The sequence below is a fragment of the Saccopteryx leptura genome, chromosome 11, assembly GCF_036850995.1.
Source record: "Saccopteryx leptura isolate mSacLep1 chromosome 11, mSacLep1_pri_phased_curated, whole genome shotgun sequence".
NCBI lineage: Eukaryota > Metazoa > Chordata > Mammalia > Chiroptera > Emballonuridae > Saccopteryx > Saccopteryx leptura.
This window is the reverse complement of record NC_089513.1, coordinates 80712906-80729251: the sequence shown is the minus strand read 5'-3', so window position 1 is coordinate 80729251 and position 16346 is coordinate 80712906. Positions and strand designations below refer to the sequence as shown.

Genomic DNA, 16346 nt, shown 5'->3' with positions numbered 1-16346 from the left:
TCCACAGACACCTACTCAAAGCACCAAAATAATATCATCTCCTGAAGTTTCACTCAGAACTAAGCAGGCAAACTTCGTGACTCTTCTTAATTCCTCCTTCCCTGACACCCACCTCTCTCCCACTGTATTCCCTCAGTTTTCTTCATGAAACTCTTCCTGACGCTTGTAGGTTACTTTATATTTAAAAGATGAAATAAACGACAGCATTCGTATTCCATGAGGAGAAGAAAGTTGGAAATTCTGTGATCACTAACAGTCTCGAATTATCGGTGGCTCCACTTGAAAGACGAAACGCAATCACTGCAATGGTCTAGGTACCGAGGTCGAACCCGCAACATTGACGTTGTGGGCACCACTCGTCAACCAACTCAACTGCCCGGCCACTACAAGAACACTGTTTTAAGACAATGATTTTAGGTTCGTTGACATTGTGTAAACACGAAGGGAACTTCTCTCCCTAGCACCAGCTTGTCCATCCCTCAGAAAACACCTCTAAACTGTATGTACAGACTTCAACAAGGAGTCTAATTTCAATTCTTTGGATTTGGACTAAAAATCTACAGGAAAATCTTTGTGTAGAGGCTGACTGAGTGCAGTCTGTGCTGCTTTGTAAACTGCATACTTCTTTTTAAGGACCCATGACTTAATGACCTGTTATTTTCAAGTTGGTTCAACCAAAAGAAAGGCCCGTGGGATTGAGGAGAGGAGCCATGGGCAATAACACTCATGAAACAGGGTTTCCAGTATTGCCCCACTCACAGCAAAACTGGTGTAATTCTGGAGTGGTGGAGAAAGTCTGAGTGGTTTGCAGAAATGCCAGATTCTGGGGGCCCCAGGTAAGTATTAAAATTTGGCAACATTCCTATTCAATAAATCATGTTTAAAAAATGAAATTAGGACGTCAGATTAATGGCGGGGTAGGAAGCAATACCGATAAATCTCCCCCAAAACTCAACAATATCTTCAACCAGAAACAGAAAAACCTATACTTGGAGCCTCCAGATGCTTCGCAATACACCCGAAGGTATGGTCGAGTGAAAAATTGGCTAAATATAAAAAATGAAATTAGACAACCATCTTACACCATAAACAAGAATAAACTCAAAGCAAGAACAAATTTGATACATTTAAAGATTTCAGTGTAAGACTTGAAATCATAAACTCCTAGAAGAAAACAGAACCAGTAAATCTCATAAATTTCTCTTAGTAATATTTTTTTTTTCTGATATATCTCCTCAAGCAAGGGAAAGAAAAAAAAAAGAAATAGAGCTACATCAAACTAAAAAGTTTTTCAGCAGCAAAGGAAACAAAATGCAAAGACAACACACTGAATGTGAGAACATATTCACCAGTGGTACATCTGATAAGGGGTTAATATACAAAATTGAACTCATACAACTCAACACCAAAAAAAAAATCTAATTAAAAAATGGGCAAAGGAACTGAATAGTCACTTCTCCAAAGAGGACATACAGATGACTAATAGACATATGAAAAGACGCTCAATATCACTAATCATAAGAAAAATGCAAATGAAAACCACCATGAAATATCACCTCCCACCTGTCAGAATGGCTACCATCAATAAATCAACAAACAACAAGTGCTGGAGAGGATGTGGAGAAAAGGGAATCCTCATGCACTGCTGGTGGGAGTGCAGACTGGTGCAGCCACTGTGGACAGCAGTATGGAGTCATCTCAAAATATTAAAAATGGAACTGCCTTATGACCAGTGATTCTACTTCAGGGGATTTACCCAAAGAAACCCCAAACTAATTTGAAAAAATATATGCGCCCCTATTTTAATTGTGTCTTTATTTACAAAAGCCAAGCTGTAATAGCAACCCAAGTGCCCACCAATAGATGAGTGGATAGAAAATGGTGGTACATTCATATATGGAATACTACTCGGCCATAAAAGGAATGAAATCTTATCATTTGTGACAGCATGGTTAAACCTAAAGGTATTATGCTAAGTGAAATAAGCCAGACAGAGAGACAAATATATGATTTCACTTATATGTAAAATGTAAAGAACAATAAAAAAACAAACAATCAAAACAGAAGCAGACTCATAGACACAGAGACAGACTGATGGTTGCCAGGAGGAAGAAGGGTTGGGGAACTAGGTGAAAACAAGTGACGGGATTAAGTACAAATTAGTTGTTACAAGACACCCATGGTAAAGTACAGCATAGGAAATGTAGCCAATATTATTGTAATAACTACGAATGGTGTCAGGTGGGTACTAGAAATATAGGTAGGAACACTTTGTAAAGTATATGATTGTCCCACTATGCTTTACACCTGAAAGAAATACAAATAATAATGATTGTAAACTATAATTTAAAAAAATTAAACTACATTCACAAACACACACACACACACACACACACTCACACATACACTTGCCAAAACCCAGTATTAAACCAGGGACCTTTAGATTCTCAGTCTAACACTCTCCCAACTGAGCTATTTTAGCCAAGCCTGGCCCTATCTCTCTTGTCAATTACTTTTAAATAGCCCTTTAAAAACCTTCTTCATTTTTGTCTTGGATGTCACATCTCAAAATTTGAGATTGTTTTTGGTTTTGCTTTCTTAAAATATAACGTATTGCCCATTTTAAAAATAAGTGTATCAGTCAGCACGAGATCAGACTGGGGAAACCCACCCAAAGTTTCCTGAGTATGACAGGAAGAACGAAAAACCAGATAAAGGAAACTACATGTTCTTCCTCAGATACACACTAGTGGGCCACAGGGCGGTGGAGGTGCAGAGCTTCCTGCGGGAGTGGACACTCCCTGGGGTCCAAGACACCATTCGGGATGGTGTCTAGCTCAGCGCTCATCTATACTTTATTCTTTCAGGTGTTTACATCCCTCCCCCCTTTGTGATGTACTTTGCAAGTTCATATCCCTGTGGAACCTCCACCAGCTCCCTGGCGCTCCCTCTCCTGGGATATCCACTTGCAGTAGTCCAGGCAAGAGAAGATGGTGACAAAGAAGATGCAGAGAAGTGGGTAGAAGGTTGGAATTGCTGGGTCCTGGGATAATGTACATTTAACTTTTTTTTTCTAGAAATTTTAGTGTTTTGCGTTTAACAGTTTAGTCCAATTCCATCTTGAATTTATGTATGGTATAAGAGAGGGATTGAATTCATCTTTTTCCTACATGATTTCAATGGACCCAGCATTATATATTGAAAAATAAAACTTTTCCCCACTGAACTGCCATATATTATTAGGCTATCCAATATTACTACTTATTTTAAAGGTATGGAAATTAAGACAGTGTGATATTGGTGTAAAAACAGACACATAGATCAATGGGACAGAGTAGAGAGCCTGGGGGTGGGGGACTTACAGTTCCCAGTTTTATGACAAGGAGACATTGAATTCATTACCATGCCTTATATAAAAATTGCACGAGATATTTGAAGTCAACAAGCCCCACTTCCTATGCAATACAAAACATCATACTCTTGCCCTGGCCAAATAACTTGGTTGGTTAGGGCGTCATCCAAAGCGCAGAGGTTGCTGGTTTGACCACCAGTCAGAGCGCTCACAGGAACAGATTGATGTTCCTGTCTTTCACTCTCTCCCTTCCTCTCTTTCTGAAGTCAGTAAGTAAAAACATTTTTTAAATTACGTATACTCTTTAAGTATGGACAAGGCCAAACACAAACCTTTCCTCTTTGCCTCAGACTGCTTCCCCTTTCACACCTGGCCAGCTTCTCATTCTTGATCTCATGAGCGATTAGCTAAGATGAGATCTGTTTTTGACCTGTGCCGGGGGTCCCCCTGTTGTATCTGTTGGTTCAGTGATTCACTAGAAAGACTCAGTATATAGCTGTCCTCACAAGTATGATTTGTTACAGCAAAGGACACAAAGCAAATTCAGTACATGGGCAAAGTCCAGTGGAAACCAGGCACAAGTCACACAGGATATGTTTGCTTCCTTCAGCCAACAATTGTGACAACACATGGGAAACATTCACCAGGAACGTTTATTAGTGACTCGGTGTCCAATATATTTATTTAGGGCTGCCTAGTATATATCAAAACTCCAGACACCCAGAGAGAAAGCAGGTGTTCAACAGAAACCATACTGTTTGCACAAATGGTTCAGGCACAGAGAGCCACCTGTGTCGTTTAAGAAATGATGGGAAAGGTTTAGGTACCCAGTTGCTAGCTAAAAGCCAATCTTGCAAGTGGGTCTTATAGATAGTAACGTCAGGCTTGCTATGTTAATCCTTTCCTGTGCAATGCTCTTTGAAGTAGCTAGATGCAGAGATAAGTATTTTCTATTCATATGAGTAAGACTTCACTGATTGCAAAACAATTCCAAATATAAATAACCTCGCCTGTAACTTGTCTACTATTCCTTGTAAAAGTCTAAGGCAAGCCATCTTGCAGAGACACTCTGATGTCCGAATCCGCAGTGCTCTCCCTGTTATAATAGCCTGAATAGAATCAAACTCTTCCTTTATCTGATTCTTGTCTTTGACAGTCTGGTGCCATGACTCACAGAGGAAGAAAGGCATCTGGGACATCCATTTTCTCCACCCAGACACTGAGTCCTGTCAAGCTGGTTGTGATCCTTTCCTGACTGGAAATTTGGGGACCCCACAGAGAATCCAGCCAGTTCCTGATCCCTGTGCCCAGGCATCTGTCTGTGGCAGCATGGTAAAGATTTGATTTTGATGCTTGCTTTGAGTTTTGTTTTATTGCTGGCTTTTGTTTAACCTTGGTATTATGAGTAACTCTAAATCTACCCCCTAACCCCCTTTTGAAAGCACCATCCCCATCGATGCTTTAGCACTGTGGTGACAATTTAGTTCATTACCTCCCCCAAACCACATAATTCAACCACTGTGACTACCTCTTTAAATCAGGTCCTTGATTTAAAGTCTTTCCACCTTTGAAACAGCATTTACTTCTTGAAATAAACTTTCTATTTTAGAGCATTTTTAGGTTTACATAAACATTGTGCAGGAAGTAGAGTTCTCACATACTCCCTTTCCTCCATTTCAGAATCTCTCCTATTATTAACATCTTCCATTAGTGTGATATAGATGAACCAATATTGATACATTATTACTACCTAAAGTCCATAATTCACATTAGGGTTTATTGTGTTACACAGGTGCATAATGTCATGTATCCACCAATATAGTACATGCAGTAGTTCCCCTGCCCCCAAAATCCCCTGTGCTCCACTTGTTCCTCACCTATTTACCCCTGACCCCCACCAAACCCTTGGCAACCACTGATCTTTTTACTGTCTCTCTGCATTTTCTATGTCAAATCATTGTTTTTTCAGACTGGCTTCTTTGAGTTAGCAATATGCATGTAAGTTTCTCCCATCTCTCATGTCTTTCATGACTTGATAACTCCTTTCTTTTTTGTGCTGAATAACATTCCACTGTCTGGATGTACTACAGTTTATTTATTCATTCACCTATTGAAGGACATCTTGACTGCTTCCAAATCTTGACAATGATAAATAGAGCTGCTATAAACATCCCAGTGCAGGTTTTTGTATAGACATAAGTTTTCAATTCAATTTGGCAAATACCAAAGCATGAAATTGTTGGAGTATATGACAAGATTATATTTAGCTTTGTGAAAAAAGAAAGTGCTGAACTGTTTTTCAAAGTGGTTGTACTATTATGCATTTTCATCAAAATGAACGAGAGTTCCTATTGCTCCACATGGTCTACGGCCATACCACCCTGAACACGCCCGATCTCGTCCTATTGCTCCACATCCTGCAGCATTTGATGTCAGTCATTTGGCTTTTAGCCATTCTAAAGGTATGTGGTGATATGTTAAAATTTCCTAAAGACAAATAATGTTCAGTATCTTTTTATATGCTTATTTGCCATCTGTATGTCTTATTTTATGATGTATGTAAAGACATTTTACCTATTGTTAAATATTGGGTTGTTGACTTATTTGCCAGGTTTTAAAAGTTTCATGCATATTTTGGATACCGGGCCTTCATCAGATATGAGCTTTGCAAATATTTTCTCCAGTCTGTGGCTTATCCTTTCATTCTTTTCAAGAGTATTTTACATGGCAGAAGATTTTATCTTTAATGGAGTCCAACTTATCTTCTCATGAATGATATTCTTGGTGTTGTAACTAAAAGGGTCATCACTGACAAACCCAAGGTCACCTAGTTTTCTCCTAAGTAATCTAGAGAAGTTTTATATTTAGGTCTGATATATCATCCACTTAGGTTAATTTTGGGGAACTATGTAAGATCTGTGTCTAGACTTTTTTCTCCTTTCCTCTCTTTCTCCCTCCCTCCCTCCCTCCCTCCCTCCCTCCCTCCCTCCCTCTCTCTCTCCCTCCTTCCCTTCCTCTCTCCTCCTTCTTTCCTTCCTTCCTTGAAGTTGGGTAGTTGGTAGTTTCAGTCTAACTAACTGAGCCAACTAGCCACTCAAGGAGTCATCTTTTAAGAAAAAAAAGTCAGTTCCTTGACGTTTTTGTTTCTCTAAATAAAAATAAAGAAGACTTCTCCAACCTCTTAATTTCCTCTTCCCTAAACCATACCAGTGTCACTCCCATTTTACTCTCTCAGTTTTCTTCAATAACTTTTCTGGTCTGTTAGAGGGAAAGGTCTGAACTTCCAGTTCTCAACTGTAGCTCAAATTGGAGCATTCACTTCGCTGGAGAGAAGAGGAAAATGCGCAATGGCCTGTACAGGAATCAAACCCACAACCTTGGTATCATTAGCACCATACTCAAACCCTTTGTTTGAATGAAGGGACAACATTGAAGTTTCTGTCTGAAAATAAAGAGATTTTTTTCTATACCTTCGATTCCCCACCCCTTATTTCCATTAAAACAAGATTTTTAAAGCCGTATTTCATATTCCTACTGTTAGGCTGTGGGTGTACTGTCAACTGCCCCACCAAAATTAGCAATAACTCTGTCAAAACCCAGAGTCAAACCAGGTACCTTTACATCTTCAGTCTAATGCTCTCCCAACTGAGCTATTCAGCCACGCCAGTCACAGCCTTCCTTGTCAATTACTTTTAAGCAGTCTTTTTAAACTTCCGTTTCCTTTTTTTTTTACAATAAAAATATGCATGTATTGAAATTTATCAAAATTACATTTACCCTTCAAAAAACAATGTTAAAAGAATGAAAAGGAGAACCACAAAATGGAAGAACAGATTTGCAAAAGCCACATCTGATATGGACTTGTCTCAGAATATATTAAACTTTTATAAAGAACTCAAAAATAATAATACTGAAGAAGAAAACTCAAAAAAATAGAAAAAATAATTTAAATGACCCCTTCAAACAGTAAGATATACAGATGATAAAATATGCATATAGAAAGATTCACTATTTAGTCACTGGAGAAATGTAAATGAAAAACACAAGAATATACCACTACAACTCCAAGAAATGCTAAAATTAAAAAAAAAAAATTGATAATACCAATGGCTGGTGAGGATATGGAGCAACCAAAGCTCATCCAGTCTCGGTATGGCTTCTTCAGTGTTCCTTGGTTGAAGAGTCCTCTTAGTTTAGTCCAAAGTTGGTTTTTCCAGATGATAGTTCTTAAAATTAGTTTGTAATCCACTTTGGTTCTGGGAGGTGGATGTTGGTACGTCCGCCTACTCCAGCGCCATCTTGTCTTCTCCCGTTTCCTTTTTGAATGTCATATCTCAGGGGGGAAAAATATTTTTTTGTCTTGTTGTCTGAAAATATGTTTTGCCCATTATCAACTGGGGAAAACCACTCTAAGTTTCCTGAGTATAATAAAAAGAATGAAAAGCCAGATTAATAAAGGAAACTACACGCACTTCCTCGGAATACACACTGGCGGGCCGCAGGGCTGTGGAGGTGCTGGGCTTCCTGCGGGAGTGGACGCTCCCTAGAATCCAGGACAATGCCATTTGGGAACATGTCTACTTCAGCGCTCACCTATATATTTTTTTTCACCTGTTTCCATTCCTTCCTCCTTCTGTTCCATGAAGGTGTAAGTTGCATCCAGTGAAGAACGCAGGTCGTAAGCATACAGCTTGATGAACTTTGCACGTTTATATCCCCGTGGAACCACCACCAGCTCCCTGGCACTCTCTCTCATCTGACACCCTCCAAAGTGAGCCACTGTTTTGAAATCGTTCCCTAGAGGGACTGTCACTTGCTTTAACTTCACATACACCAAATCAACTAGATCCTGCACTGTCTGTTTGGCTTCTTTTGCTCAATACTATCTTTGAGATTTATGTTTTGATGTGTTAAAGCAGTTTGTTCCTGTTCATCGACTTCCATTTGATGGATATACCACAATGTATTCATTCATTCTAAGGCTGATGGGCATTTGGATGGTATCCAATTTGGGGTTATTATAAAAAGCACTGAACCTTCTTAGGCATGGCTTTTGTGAACATAAACACTCATTTATCAGATAGATAGATAGATAGATAGATAGATAGATGGGGAGACAGATAGATGGATGGAATTATGGGGTCTTATGGCATTAGCATGTTTAACTAGATTAGATGCTGCTAAACAGTTTTCAAAAATGAATGTACCAGTTTGCACCACTAACAACAATGCACAAGGTTGCTGCTGGCTTCACAGCCTAGTCAATACTGCATATTGCCAGTCATTTTAAATTAAGATATTAGACTAGAATTTAGTGATAGTGTTTTGCGATTTTAAATTGCAGTTTTTGATGACTGATGACATTTTATGCCTTTCTATATGCTTTTCCAATTTAAAAAATTAGGTTGGTTGCCAGGTTTGTAAAAAATATAGGTTTGGGACAAATACTCAGTGACAAAAAATGATTTGACTTTGGGTGATGGGTACACAATGCAATCAACAGTTCAAATGCTATAGAGATTATCTATATAATCTGAAACTTAAGTACTCTTATTGATCAATGTCATCCCATTAACTTTAATTTCTAAATAATTTTTTAAAATATTCCAGCTGCAACTGCTCTTCTAAAATGGGCAAAGAACTATATCAGTGAATTAAAATAACCTGTGAATTTCTCTAACCCAAATAAAAATGTTATGAAATTTTAAAAAAGTTTAAATTAAAAATATGGGTTCATAGTTCATTAAATATCATGAATAAAATTGTCAGATATATGTGTTACAAATCTCTTCTCCTAGTTTGTGCCATGCTTTCAGTGCTCCTAACTTTGTATTTTAAAGTTTTAAATTTTAATTAAGTCCAATTTATCTGTCTTAATGGTTATTTCACAAATATGTAGTTGCCTACATTAAAGTCATGGAGCTATTTTCCTGTTTTCTTCAAAAAGTTTTACTTTTAACCACTAAGTTTAATTCCATCCTGGATTTATATATGGTGTGAGATAGGAATTGGATTTATTTTTTTCTATATGATTTTAATTGACCCAGCATTATTTACTGAGCAGTCATTCCTGTCCCACTAAATTGCAATGTCTCCTTGTTAAAAAAAAAAGAAAACAGGGAACTGTGTTGTGTATTGGTTTTTTTATTGTGTTTGTTTTTTGGCTACTCTCTCATTAGCCTGTTTGTCTAATCTTACAGCAATACCACGCAGTCTTAGTTTCAATTTCTTTAAAGTAAGTAATAGTATCTCATAATATAGCATAATCAATCATTCATACCTACGTGATGAAGCCTCAATAAAAACTCTGGGCCTGGAAGCCTGAGTGAGCTTCCTGAGCTGGCAATACTCGGTGCATAGTCACACGTTAATGTCGGAAGGGTAACTCCACCTGAGGACAATGGAAACTTCACATTTGGAACCCCGTCTCCAGCGGGAGAGAGTGAGGAAGACTGAACTGCACAACCAGCTATAAGCTCTCCTGATAGAAGAGAAACTGATTTCCTTGGATAATTTCAATTTTTCTTCTGGTGTGCTTTCTTCCTGTTTGAAAACGGTGCAACATACTCTTTAATCAGGGGAATATCTGCGGTCTCACCATGGAAAATATAATAACCTCCCTTTTAGCTTTTTATTTAAACAGAAGGGGGAGACGCGTAAGAAAGAAATGGGTTTTCCTGACACCATAAAGGGAAGAAAACATGCTCCAGGTGAGGCTCGAACTCACAACCTCGGCATCACCCGCACATATACTGCTGTATAAGTACCGCGCGCTAACCGATTGCGCCACTGGAGCATGCTTTCTCTACGTTGCCCGCGCGCGCTCTACGGAGTCGGAGAGACACGCGCGACCCCGGCTACTGGTGGAGCCGGGAACCGTATGCCCGGGACTGGCAGCCCCTGGATATGCACCTGCACACGCACACGCACACGCACACGCATCCCTCTCGCCGGAGCTGGCCTGGCGAATATAACACGCTTCGGTCACGGCGCTGCCATATCTGCCGGAAGGATGATGCCACGCTGCCTCTGCGCCGCCGCGAAGCGCCATTACCCAGGGATCCCGCAAAGCACCGCCCTGAGCCCCCCACCCCACCGCCGCACGCGGAGCCCCCGAATCCTTCCTATTCCGCCTGAAAACCGCCTTTGAAGTCAGAGCCAGCCGACCCGCATCTTCCGCGGGAACACCACTGCCCTAGAGGTGACCACTTCTGCTTTGCGCGCGTCACAGAAGAAGGCGGTGACCACCCCACCCCTCCTCCTCCTCCACCTGCCTGGACCCCCCATGAAGGTTCACTGCAGACAGTCTGCTCCTGCGACGTGATGTCCACCCAATGTCCCTGTATCCTCCCCGGGGCTTCTTATTAGAAAGCCAGTTTTGTTTATTTGCTGGTGTGCTTGCTTGTTTGTTTTTGGCCTGGGAAAATTGCAGCTGTCAAACTATACAAACACATGAACATGAAGCCTCTGGCTTTTATGGAATAACTCTCGTCAGCGAGGAGAATTGTGCAGAGAAGGGACTAGACTGAGCCTTGGGATCTCTGCTCTAGCAAGCCCGTGACTCCCTGTATTCACCGTCTGTCTCCAGACTCCGGGACAGGGGTTTCCCTGTGACCTCCCCTCTCAACAGAACTGTTGATTTTTCAGTCTGTCTAGCTTTTTAATTATCGTGAGGATAAACAGGAGACTTCCCAGCTCCTTACCTAAGGAACTGGAGATCCTGTGTTGCATTTTTTTTTTTTTTTAATCACTAAACAGTGCCCTGTAATGAACAGCTTTTTATCAATGTGAGTTAAAAATCTCACCCCTGTATTTCAATGGGAGAACTGCAAATACTATAAACATTAGCACAATAAAATAATTACAAAGATGGCTTTAGTTTTCCAGGTTATTTTTTTTTGACCCAGGTTAAATAGTTTCCTGATTACTTCATTTTGCTGCACATGCAGGTTTGGAAATGTAGTGTTACCGAGCAAGGGTTCACGGCCCCAGGGGAATAAAAACCGATGCTTACGGCACCTCGTTCTGAAAAGAAAGGCTTTATTTTGAAATCGACTAGCAAGGAGACAGGAGGCAGGCTGTTACCTCTTTCTGATCCGGGCTCTGGGAGAGATTTAAGGGGTTTCAGCACCAGACCTTCCAGGACAGCGCACCCTTCACTTCTGAAAAGACCCAGACATTCGGGTTTCCGTCACGTCCTCTGTACATGCTTCGACTTCATGGCTTGAAGTTTTGCTCTGCTGTCTCTGAAAACAACTGAGTATTTTATAAGAGACAGACAGAGCCAGTCTGAGCTGGTTCCGCAGTTACAGCAGCATCTGTTCCTTTTTCAAAAAATTAAGTTAAAAAAAAATTTACTCATCACATATTTGAATTCCGACTGGCTTGTGGTGAAAAAGTACGTCACTTGGCTAGAAGGATGGAGGAGTATTTCGAGAAGAGCAGTGTTCGTGAAGTTGTGAAAACATAAAGAACCTTGAAGACTCTGAGGAGCAACCAAGGTACCAGGAAGCTACTCTGGTTGATTTTAGTAGAAGTGAATCACTCTTTATCAATTTCCTGTAAAATTTTCAAACATAGTACAATGTGAAATGTGGTGGTTGTCTCAAGAATCTAGAGTACTTTTTTGAGGAATGTATCTGGGTCTTGTCGGTAGTATCGTATTATTAATTAATTAATTTACATGTGGTGTAGGAAAATTCCATAATTTTAATGTTTGGTATATAGATCATCGCTTTTGGTAACTAATGTAAACCTTCAGATGTTATCAAGGGCTTGTTTTGGGGGGCAGCTAATTCCAGTTGTGAGATAATACACTGAGGCCAGCAGGATCTGTCACTTCATATTTATGTAGAATATTCACCAGGGCTTAGTTACTTTCTTTGTTTCTCTTTCTTAGTTGATCTTGGTTCCTTGGCCTTCAGGTAATTTATAAGCCTCCTAAAGCATCTCTGAAACTCACCGCACTCTGGTTACATTTCTTTAGCTAGGTTTCATTCAACAGTTACTGAGCACATACTTGGGTCCATATTCTGCAAGGCTTTGAGATACAAAATCTAATAAGATGTGTCTCTTCTCTCCAGGGGACTTTAGCATCATTAGATAAATGATACAATTGATAATTATAACATAGTCTCTTTAGGCCTCCAATGTCTTAAATTAGTCAGGACTCTTTAAGTAGCAAGTGACTGAAATGCAATACAAATCTGTTTATCAGCTGGTTTTATACAGTAGACCCCCCCCCTTTATCTGAGGTTTTGATTCCCAGTGTTTCAGTTACCTAAAGTCAACCACAGCCTGAAAATATTAAGTGAAAATTTTTAGAAATAAATAATCCATACATTTTGAATTGGGCACTGTTGTGAGTAGCGTGATCGAGTTGCAACTACTAAAGTCACCCAAACGACCGCTGAAGGATTACAACCTCTGCAGCAAGATTTTGATAATGAAAAAAGACCACTTCTGAGTACAGTGTTCTTTCAAAAGGTTTTGGAAAAAACCTTCCACTATGGAGGATCCTCCACCTTGGACATCATTCACTCCTGACATACAATGATGGACATCATCACGGTTCCATGGTCCCGGGATCACCTGCAGCTGATAACCCTCCCGATGTATCTTCAGAAGGTCAATTGTAGCCTAACGCTAAGTCACCCACTTCATTCACCTCACCTCATCTCACATTAGCACGAGAGGGTGAATACAAGATAGTAAAACTTTTTGACATACACCATATTTACATAACTCTTATTACAGTACATTGTTATAATTGTTCTATTTTATTATTAATTATTGTTAATTTCTTACTGTGCCTGACATATAAACTACACATCATCATAGATATGTGTAGTATATAGGGAGGGAAACCACATAGAGTTTGGTACTATCCACCACTTCAGGGGTCCTGAAACCCATCCTGCGTGAATAAGGGGGGAACAGTGTTGGCATTGGTTGTACTTCAGGTATTACCGAGTTCATATAACACAGCAGCTTTAATTACTTACTACCTGTTCTGAAGAATTCTCAGTTCTAGAACTCCCTACTTTTGTTAGCAGTAAGCTCAGACATCGAGGAATTCGTTCTTTGGAGTCAGGGAAACATTCTCTACAGTCAAAAGCAAAGCTACAGAGGCTCCAGTGAGATTCGAACTCACGACCCCTGGTTTACGAGACCAGTGCTCTAACCCCTGAGCTACGGAGCCCCAGCTAAGAAGCCACTAACTCCTCTTAAAGTTGATCATATGTTTATATCTTTAGGTTTTTGTTGTTTTCTAGAAAATCTGACATTCCACCTTCAGCCCCTTTCTGATTTTCTGGGCTGTTAATAAAGATATTCCCGTCCTGAGAGTCACAGCATCCTCCTCCTCAAATGGTTTTGTCAAAGGAAGTGCAGGACTTCCCGCCCCGCCTGTGAGGGGTTGGTTAGGATCGGGACTGGGACAAGGTTGGGTCAGCGGACAATGAGAGCCTGACCCATCTGCCGGGATGCGGGGTTGGGGCGTGGACCAGGTGCAGCTGCTTCATTCACAACGCGCCCTTGGCGACCAGACATCAATTCTCGTGCCTCGTCTGGTCAGGAAATCCCCGACGTCAGGTGTCAGGAAAGAGACCGAGAGGCGCCGAGAGAGGGGCAGGGCCTGGACAGGGCTTTCCTGGACACTGGAAGGTGGGTCTGGGCTGAGGACCAAGCCTGCATCTCTTTTCACTGGAGACGCTGAATCCAGACAGAGGAGCTCTGTCCACGGGAGCCCTGGCAAAGATACCAGAAAACGGCCACTTTTCACTAGATAAAGGGGCAGTCTGGAGACTGAGCTCAGACAAGCAGCAACCACAATGTAAGGAAACGGGGTACAGGAGACAACCCCATTTATTCTGTCTTGCAGGTCTGTGGTCAGGAATCTAGGAAACGCTCCATCATTCCTGAAGAGCCCCTTGGAGGACTCTCAGGCCAGCACAGGAAATCACCTGAAGGATCCCTCACTCATGTCTGACATCACAATCTGGATGGATTGAGAACAGGGAATATGACCCTCTTGTTCAGATAGGGGGTTGGCCACTTCTTCGCTGAGAATCTCCCCCGATCCTGGAGCAGCATGGAGCTGGATCTGCTGGATGAGAGGTGAGTTACAAAGAACACAGTGTTGGGGTAACAAGTGGGGTTGGGGGTCTAGGGGCCTGGGCTAGGAGTGCCGTGGGAGGGGAGGCGAAGAGGGAGCCCCTCACTGCCCAACATGCCACCTCAGGGCTGTAGGACTTGTTCAGGTCCTCACTGACACCTGTCCTCTCCTGTCTTCGAATTTCTCAGTGAGTTCAGGGTTGCACCCTAGTCCATCATATCCCAGAAATGGGGCCCCCCACCTTTACCCTAGGATGCAGCTGGGCGTTGATCGTCAGAGTCTTTATTATAATACTCTGAAAACTAAACACTGAGGCATCAGAGTGGCTGAGTGGTCTGAGGCAGCTACACTCAAGCTTTACTTCCCACGGGGGTTTCTGGTCTCGGTGGGTTTGTGTCCCACTTCTGATACACCTCTGTTCTCTTGCCAAGGTCACAGCTAGCAGAGATTCCCTCCTCTGAAAAAGTACCTTGTGGTTTTGGAAAAGTAAATTAATAGCTCCCTCTGAGATTTCTTCTTAGAATGATGCAACTTAGATGTAAAAAAAAAAAAAAATGCATTCAATGACATTCTATGTGGACTAAGATCTTGGTCTTAAATTTAGGATCTTAAGATTTTTGCAGCTTTGACATTAAATGAGTTTTCTCCCCCTGTATAGCTTTTAAGTTACTAGGCAGCGATTTCTTTCCTAGAAGTATACCTCGGTGAAATTCCAGCCCAGCTCCATGGCTGGCCTTGCCTGGTATAGTCGGTAGCATTTTGAGGTACCAGATTGTAGGAGGCAACCTGGATGTCCATCAGCTGTACTGCAGTGGCTGCATATGAATTTTGTGCCACGCAGCAGCTGCACACAGAAGCAGATGTAAATGTAGCAAGACAATAGATTCTAAAAACTGTGTTGAGTAGAAGAAAACAAAATCAAGATCAGCAGTGCCAATGAAAATTAAAATCACTCAAAACACTTTTCAAGGGTAGTTTTTTTTCCCTAAGTATCCTAAATACTTAAGAGAAGATCCACACATTGGAGCAAAGGGCTTGAATACATGGCATGACAGGGGAAGGCATATTTATGAAACAAAGTCCTGAGAGTGACTTTTCATGGACCAAAAACACAATGAGCCTTGGACAGCCAAGTATGATGAACTTACCTCTGTGAACCCAAAGCCTGCCTTCTCCTTCCTCCACATGACTAAATTTCACTTATTAAAAGTGCCAATGAAAATTTGCTTTACAGAAGTTTTGGGCAAAACTTCTTTGGCTTGTCATTTTAATATTCTTCCTTTCATCATGTCTTTATTGCATAAAATATAATTCACATCACTGAGTTCTATTTTTCTTGTAGTTTTCAACATCTAAGTTAAGTGATGCCTGCATATGCTCCATCCACATCCCACTGGACCTTGAAAAAACAGGTTTAAAGATAAAAAAACTCTTACGAATTTCAAGAGAGAAATTGCTGAGCATTAAACCCCAAGAGCAGGGACCTTCTGCGTATGGGTTTGGGGCAGGGAATGAGCAGTGTGACTGCACCACGGCCTTCTAAATGAGAAGTTTCCGCAGCCAAATATATAGGAATTGAAAGACCATTTTGAAGCTAAAGTTGAGGAGGTAAGGACCAAGTGGCAGGAATAAAATGTGTGTGGCATATTCTCTGGAACCAAGCTAAATAAGTGCTTGGTTTTCTAAAGGGAACCACCAGCAAGACTCAGGTTAGTTTTGTTGGAATTAACATTTGCATTGAGCTTTTGAGCAGTTTTATAGAAGGTCACTAACAACACCAGGGTCTGGCCCACAACTGTCCTCAGTGCATTTCCAAACCTTCCTTTGAAGACTTTCCTGGGGGAGCATTCACTTAGGACTAAAAGTTACTGGCTTTCA

At 41.0% G+C, this 16346-nt stretch overlaps 3 non-coding genes across 3 annotated transcripts; all 3 read right to left on the bottom strand.

Annotated features, from left to right (window-relative positions):
- Positions 1-2409: 2409 nt before the first annotated feature.
- TRNAL-GAG (transfer RNA leucine (anticodon GAG)) lies at positions 2410-2482 on the bottom strand. The gene has a single exon. It is a non-coding gene; the product is annotated as a tRNA-Leu (tRNA).
- Positions 2483-10054: 7572 nt separating this feature from the next.
- Positions 10055-10148, bottom strand: TRNAI-UAU (transfer RNA isoleucine (anticodon UAU)). Its single transcript has 2 exons — positions 10111-10148; positions 10055-10090 (listed from the first exon to the last, which is right to left on the bottom strand). It is a non-coding gene; the product is annotated as a tRNA-Ile (tRNA).
- A 3332-nt stretch (positions 10149-13480) lies between these two features.
- TRNAT-CGU (transfer RNA threonine (anticodon CGU)) lies at positions 13481-13553 on the bottom strand. Its single transcript has one exon. It is a non-coding gene; the product is annotated as a tRNA-Thr (tRNA).
- Positions 13554-16346: the final 2793 nt, after the last annotated feature.